General features: G+C 44.1%; 2 pseudogenes; both read left to right on the plus strand.

Moving 5' to 3' along the window:
• The first annotated feature begins 6,139 nt into the window (after positions 1 to 6,139).
• On the plus strand, positions 6,140 to 6,253 carry LOC119326908 (annotated as a pseudogene).
• Positions 6,254 to 6,840: 587 nt separating this feature from the next.
• Positions 6,841 to 6,936, plus strand: LOC119326933 (annotated as a pseudogene).
• The last annotated feature ends 871 nt before the right edge of the window (positions 6,937 to 7,807 follow it).

The raw sequence follows: 7,807 nt of genomic DNA on the forward strand, positions 1-7,807 counted from the left end.
GTAACAAGGAACATGCTTGCATAGGTACCACATCACAATCAACATAATCAGGATATGTAGAGATGCTAAAATGCACAAGAACAGTACGTGTTACCTTAACCTTGCCGCTGTTGTTGAACCATTGGATGTAGTAAGGATGTGGATGTGGTCTTGTGGTGAGAGATAGCTTCTCCACCATCTCCATGCTAGACAAGTTGGTGCAGCTCCCTCCGTCTATGATGACGCGCACAGAACGCTCCTTCACAACTCCCTTTGTATGGAACAAATTGTGCCTCTGATTTTGCTCAGCTTGTGTGACCTGCACACTCAAAACACGTTGAGCAACTAAACATTCATACCTGTCAGCATCTTTAGGAGCCATGTATTGCATCTCATGATCAGAATCAGCTCCACCGCGTTCTTCACTTGTAATAAGCGCCAAAGTCTCCTCATCATAGTCACTAGCGGACTCATACCCACCATCCTCAGTAGCAATCATCACACGCTGAGATTTGCATTCTCTCGCATAATGACCTCTTCCCTTACAACGACGACAAATAATATCACTTGTGTGCCCTGTTGATGCCATGGAAGAAGAAGAGCTCTGTGCAGGCCCGGCAGGTGCGCTCTTGGCAGATAGTGGTGGTTGTGCCTGCTTTCTTGTATCACGGCTGTAGGTGGCACCTGATGGAGGTGCTGGTGCAGTGGAAGTAGAAGATGCATGTGGTGTCCATGATGACGGTCGACCTGCAAAAAAGTTAGTTCGCGCCAATGCTTGTCGATCCTGCACTTCACGTCCAGCTTTACAAGCAAGATGGAATAAACGAGTGATATTAGTATACTCCTTATACTCTAGAATGGTCTGAATCTCTCTATTTAATCCACCCATAAAACGTGCAAGCATAGCTTCATTCTCCTCAACAATACCACATCTAATCATGCCAGTTTGTAATTACTGCTAATATTCTTCTACAGAATTTTTCCCTTGTCTTAAACGCTGCAATTTTTGAAGCAATTCACGTTGATAATATGGTGGAACCTAACGAGTACGCATAGCAGTTTTCAAAGCAGCCCAAGTAGTTGGAATAGGATATAATCTACAATGTTCAGACCACCATACACATGCAAAACTAGTGAAAGCACAAACAGCAGCAGCAACCCGTCTCTCCTCGGGATATTGTAAACATGTAAAACGTTCTTCAGTTTCTAACTCCCAAGTAAGATATATACCAGGAACATATCTACCCTCAAATGGTGGAATATTCAATTTTAGTTTAGGAATATGGTCATTATCTCGTACCTGAGGTGGTGGTGCAGGCCTACCATTGCGAATATATACCTGAGGTCGACCTGCTGGTGGTGGTGCTGGTGGCTGCACGTAGTTCTGATTTTGATCAACCTCATCCTCGTAATAGTCCTCCACCTCGGCAGTAACAACAGGAGCTACAGAAGCACCAACAGCAGTAGCAGCGGCACCAAAATTTTGTCCTGGCTCAATAGGAACACGCTGTGCTCGCCCTACTGTATCGCGGTGTAGAGCTGGTTGTGGGAGATGTTTGAGTAATTCATCAAACTTAGCATCCAACTTGGTGTCAATTGACTTCTCAATGTCATCCATCTTTTCCATTGCCTTTCCAAAGCTGGCCATCACGTCTTCCACCTGTTGACCCAACATTTGATGAAACTTATCATGAAGCTCCTTGTTCGTCATGTTCTCCCAGTCAATCTCGTCGGCTTGTGTTCCTGCCATAGTTAGTAGCAATAGAAACAGACAAGAATATGATCCTACAGACTACTGGAATATGGTGGTGGTGGGGTGTCACAAATCCGTCAAGCGAATCTCAAATTCTTACCAGTTCTTACCCTGCACCAGGTGGTGATCGGCAACCGTTGTAGTCAAAACTCTCAAAGCTTGGATAGAGCGATTACCAGGGAGAGTCAAACGCACAACGTAGATGTATGTGGAGCTGGGAAGGCTTATAATATGGTAGCAAAAAGGGTCAGCAATAATCAATTCAGAGATGCAATGTTGAATAAATGCTCAACGACGGTACTGTGCTGGTCCTAGGCTAGACCGTGCTAGAGACGCGAGCCTAGAACACTAACAAAATCACGGCGCGGCACGTAATCAAGGGAGGAGCACACTCTGAATTTTTTCCTCTTTTTTTCACTTTTTTTGCACTTTTTTTCCTCTTTTTTTGCTCCGCAACAATTTTTTTTCGAAAAAGTCTACAAATGGCCTAAAAACTGCCTAGCCAGAATTTTCCAGACTTCATTTTTTTAAACTGGAACTATTTTTCTTGTATGGGTAGCACGGAAGTTGGGGAATCCGACTTGTTGACGATTCGTAGTATCGCGTGCTCTGGAACTCAAAGATAAAGGAACGAATACTGGACTCGGAGTAGGACAGGTGGCGGAGATGAATCTGGTGGAACTCGCACTGGTGATGGTATATGATGGTGGTATATGTGGACTCAGATTGGTGGTGGTATATGAACTCGGATTGGTGGTGGTATATGGACTCGGGTTGTGGTGGTATATGGACTCGGATTGGTGGTGGTATATGGACTCAGATTAGTAGCGGATAAGCGCTGGTGGTATATGGCAGGGCGATAATGACGGTGTTGGAAATATGCCCTAGAGGCAATAATAAAATGGTTATTATTGTATTTCCTTGTTCATGATTATTGTCTATTGTTCATGCTATAATTGTATTAACTGGAAACCTAATACATGTGTGAATACATAGACCACAACATGTCCCTAGTGAGCCTCTAGTTGACTAGCTCGTTGATCAATAGATGGTTATGGTTTCCTGACCATGGACATTAGATGTCATTGATAACGGGATCACATCATTAGGAGAATGATGTGATGGACAAGACCCAATCATAAGCATAGCACAAGATCGTGTAGTTTGTTTGCTAAGAGCTTTTCTAATGTCAAGTATCATTTCCTTGGACCATGAGATTGTGCAACTCCCAGATACCGTAGGAATGCTTTGGGTGTGCCAAACGTCACAACGTAACTAGGTGGCTATAAAGGTGCACTATGGGTATCTCCGAAAGTGTCTGTTGGGTTGGCACGAATTGAGACTGGGATTTGTCACTCCGCATGACAGAGAGGTATCTCTGGGCCCACTCGGTAATGCATCATCATAATGAGCTCAATGGTAGTTAGTCACGGGATCATGCATTACGGAACGAGTAAAGTTACTTGCCGGTAACGAGATTGAACGAGGTATTGGGATACCGGCGATCGAATCTCGGGCAAGTAACATACCGATTGACAAAGGGAATTGTATACGGGATTGCCTGAATCCTTGACATCGTGGTTCATCTGATGAGATCATCATGGAACATGTGGGAGCCAACATGGGTATCCAGATCCCGCTGTTGGTTATTGGCCAGAGAGCTATCTCGGTCATGTCTGCATGATTCCCGAACCCGTAGGGTCTACACACTTAAGGTTCGGTGATGCTAGAGTTGTTACGGGAATTAGTGTGCAGTTACCGAATGTTGTTTGGAGTCCCAAATGAGATCCCGAACGTCACGAGGAGTTCCGGAATGGTCCGGAGGTAAAGATTTATATATGGGAAGTCCTATTTTGGCCACCGAAAAATGTTCGGGATTTTTTGGTATTGTACCGGGAAGGTTCTAGAAGGTTCTGGAGTGGGGCCCACCTGCATGGGGGGACCCACATGAAAGTGGGTAGTGGGGGCAAGGCCCCGCACCCCTGTTCAAGGCGCACCAAGATCCCCCCTTAGAAGGAATAAGATCATATCCCGAAGGGATAAGATCAAGATCCCTAAAAAGGGGGGATAACAATCGGTGGGGAAGGAAATGATGGGATTTCTTTCCTCCCACCTTTTCCAACGCCCCAATGGACTTGGAGGGCAAGAAACCAGCCCCCTCCACCCCTATATATAGTGGGGAGGCGCATGGGAGCTTCACCCCTTCCCCTGGCGCAGCCCTCTCCCTCCCCAACACCTCCTCCTCCTCAGTAGTGCTTGGCGAAGCCTTGCCGGAGAACTGCAAGCTCCACCACCACGCCGTCGTGCTGCCGGAGCTCTCCCTCAACTTCTCCTCTTCCCTTGCTAGATCAAGAAGGAGGAGACGTCCCTGGGCTGTACGTGTGTTGAACGCGGAGGCGCCGTCCGTTCGGCATTAGATCGGATCTTCCGCGATTTGAATCGCCGCGAGTACGACTCCCTCATCCGCGTTCTTGTAATGCTTCCGCATCATGATCTTCAAGGGTATGAAGATGCACTCATCCTCTCCCTCTCTTGTTTCTAGAATATCCATAGATTGATTTTGGTGATGCGTAGAAAATTTTGAATTTTTGCTACATTCCCCAACAGTGGCATCATGAGCTAGGTCTATTGCGTAGATTCTATGCACGAGTAGAACACAAGTTGTTGTGGGCGTTGATTTTGTTCAATATGCTTATCGTTACTAGTCCTATCTTGTTTCGATGGTATTGTGGGATGAAGCGGCCCGGACTGACCTTACACGTACACTTACGTGAGACAGGTTCCACCGACTGACATGCACTTGTTGCATAAGGTGGCTAGCGGGTGCCAGTCTCTCCCACTTTAGTCGAATCGGATTCGATGAAAAGGGTCCTTATGAAGGGTAAATAGCAATTGGCATATCACGTTGTGGTTTTGGCGTAGGTAATAAACGTTCTTGCTAGAAACCTATAGCAGCCACGTAAAAACTTGCAACAACAATTAGAGGACGTCTAACTTGTTTTTGCAGCATATGCCGTGTGATGTGATATGGCCAAGAAGGATGTAATGAATGAAATATATGTGATGTATGAGATTGATCATATTCTTGTAATAGGAATCATGACTTGCATATCGATGAGTATGACAACCGGCAGGAGCCATAGGAGTTGTCTTTATTTATTGTATGACCTGCGTGTCACTGAATAATGCCATGTAATTACTTTACTTCATTGCTAAACGTTAGCCATAGTAGTAGAAGTAATAGTTCGTGAGACAACTTCATGGAGACACGATGATGGAGATCATGGTGTCATGCCGGTGACGATGATGATCATGGCACCCCGAAGATGGAGATCAAAAGGAACAAAATGATATTGGCCATATCATGTCACTATTTGATTGCATGTGATGTTTATCATGTTTTTGCATCTTATTTGCTTAGAATGACGGTAGAATAACTAAGATGACCCCTCACTAAAATTTCAAGCAAGTGTTCCCCCTAACTATGCACCGTTGCGAAGGCTCGTTGTTTCGAAGCACCACGTGATGATCGGGTGTGATAGATTCTAACGTTCGCATACAACGGGTGTAAGCCAGATTTACACACGCGAAACACTTAGGTTGACTTGACGAGCCTAGCATGTACAGACATGGACTCGGAACACAAGAGACCGAAAGGTCGAGCATGAGTCGTATAGTAGATACGATCAACATGAAGATGTTCACCGATGATGACTAGTCCGTCTCACGTGATGATCAGACACGGCCTAGTTGACTCGGATCATGTATCACTTAGATGACTAGAGGGATGTCTATCTGAGTGGGAGTTCATCAATATGTGATTAGATGAACTTAATTATCATGAACATAGTCAAAAAGGTCTTTACATATTATGTCGTAAGCTCGCGTTTTAGTTCTACTGTTTAGATATGTTCCTAGAGAAAATATAGTTGAAAGTTGATAGTAGCAATTATGCGGACTGGGTCCGTAAACTGAGGATCCTCATTGCTGCGCAGAAGGCTTATGACCTTAATGCACCGCTTGATGTGCTGAACCTCGAACATCGTCTATGCATGTTGCGAACATCTGACATACACATTTTGATGACTACATGATAGTTCAGTAATGTTAAACAATTTAGAATTGTGGCGTCGAAGACATTTTTTTGAAACATCACAGAACATATGAGATGTTCCAAGGGCTGAAATTGGGATTTTAGGCTCATGCCCGCGTCAAGAGGTATGAGACCTCCGATGAGTTTCTTAGCCTACAAACTAAGGGAGAAAAGCTCAGTCGTTGAGCTTGCACTCAGATTGTCTGGGTACAACAATCACTCGAATCGAGTGGGAGTTAATCTTCCAGATGAGATAGTGATGTTTCTCCAAAGTAACATGTAGATCAAAATTATATGTAACAGGAGAAATAATATGGCAATGATCTTAAATTTAAGGCTTGTTTCTCAAATCATTCGCAGTTGCCTAGCTTTCACCCTGCCAGGCTGAGAGCTAATGCTGCTAATTCCTTCCTTGGATGTCAGAGCCTTGTAATTTCAACTGCAATATCGTGTTTCTGTTTTAGGACCTTCTGATTCATATTATGAAAAATGTAGAAATGTTCTAACCATAATTATATTTGCTTATGTTTCAATCTTACTTCGACTATTCTTTGTGAGTTGAACACTTTCACTATTTGAACACTTTCACTATATAAAATCTTGTTTCCCTGCCCCATCGTGCTGCTGTTTGCCAGAGCTCGGCTTGCCAGTGGTAGTTGCAGGGATGTAGCAGTGATGGTGATAATGCTGATATTTCTATTAACCAAATGCTGTTTGCCGCACGATGGGAGGACATCCGAAACTTTGCATGCTTATATTTCTATTAACCAAATGTCATTGTGATTTCCCCGGTGATTTCTCTTGTCAGAATGTAGTCTCACATTCCATTGGCCTTGATAGTGAGATGCTTATCTATTTTTTTTTGCGAGTAAGAGATGCATATCTGTTCTTGCAAGCATTTTATTTCAAACACATATAGTTTGTATATTGTGCCTTATTTCTATATAATATTTTTTTCCATGATGCCTTTTGGAGCAAACATCATGGGTTTTCCCTCTATTGATATCCTGATTTTGACAACCCGGATGAGCCAATTTTACAGTTACAGACCTGCAATGGCTCCTGTGGAAATGATCGCATGGTTAAACAACATCTAAGGGACTGACTTGTCATCGAAATCTAGACTTTGTATCTTGGCTTGAAATTAATTTCTATGGTGCCGCTGCCCTACTATATTCAGTTGGCATTAGTATGTTTTTGAAATATGAAATTCTTTTATTGCACATAATAGCCCTATTGAAAACTGAGACAATATCAAATAAGTAAATAATAAACATATAAAGAAATTGGAATCATGGACTAAGGGTATGCATTGAAGTTAAGAAATGCTATATGGGTTCCTTAGGCCAATGCTCGGCCCAATGATTCGGCCGAACGCCGCGCGACCACACGATTAGGGCCGCTAGGACCGCACGATTTAGCAATCTATCCCATGCTTGTCCTCTTCTTCCTCACTTGAGATCCACCGTATTCTCCACATAGGGTGACCCACCCCGCTGCTTGACGGCTCACCGCGGCACAACACACCGTGGCCGCTCGCCATGTTGGACAGTTGCAGCAGAAATCTATACTTCGGCCGATTCCAGCAAAATCAATTGTTGTTTCCAGCAAAAAACACGATTGAAGCAAAAAATATCAACACCGTCGCCACCACAACACCTTCTCGTCGGTTGAAGCAAACCCCCTGGTTGGTTGCAGCAAAATCAAACTGTTTCCAGCAGAAAACAAAAATCAAAAACTGGTTCCAGCAAAAGTAGAAGACGGTGGTAGCAAAAATTAAATTACGGCGGTAGCAAATTTCTAGCCGGTTCCAGTAAAATTAGAAGAAGGTAGTAGCAAAAATCTGGGTTGGTTCCAGTAAAAGAAGCCACCTCGTCGGCTTTCTAGCAAAGAAAAATTTGGAGCACCACCGCGGACCGTCGATGCTCCCGACGACACCGGTAGTAGCATCTACCAGCGCCGGTCGCAACATCTTTGCGTGC

The sequence above is a fragment of the Triticum dicoccoides genome, chromosome 6B, assembly GCF_002162155.2.
Source record: "Triticum dicoccoides isolate Atlit2015 ecotype Zavitan chromosome 6B, WEW_v2.0, whole genome shotgun sequence".
Taxonomy (NCBI): Eukaryota; Viridiplantae; Streptophyta; class Magnoliopsida; order Poales; family Poaceae; genus Triticum; species Triticum dicoccoides.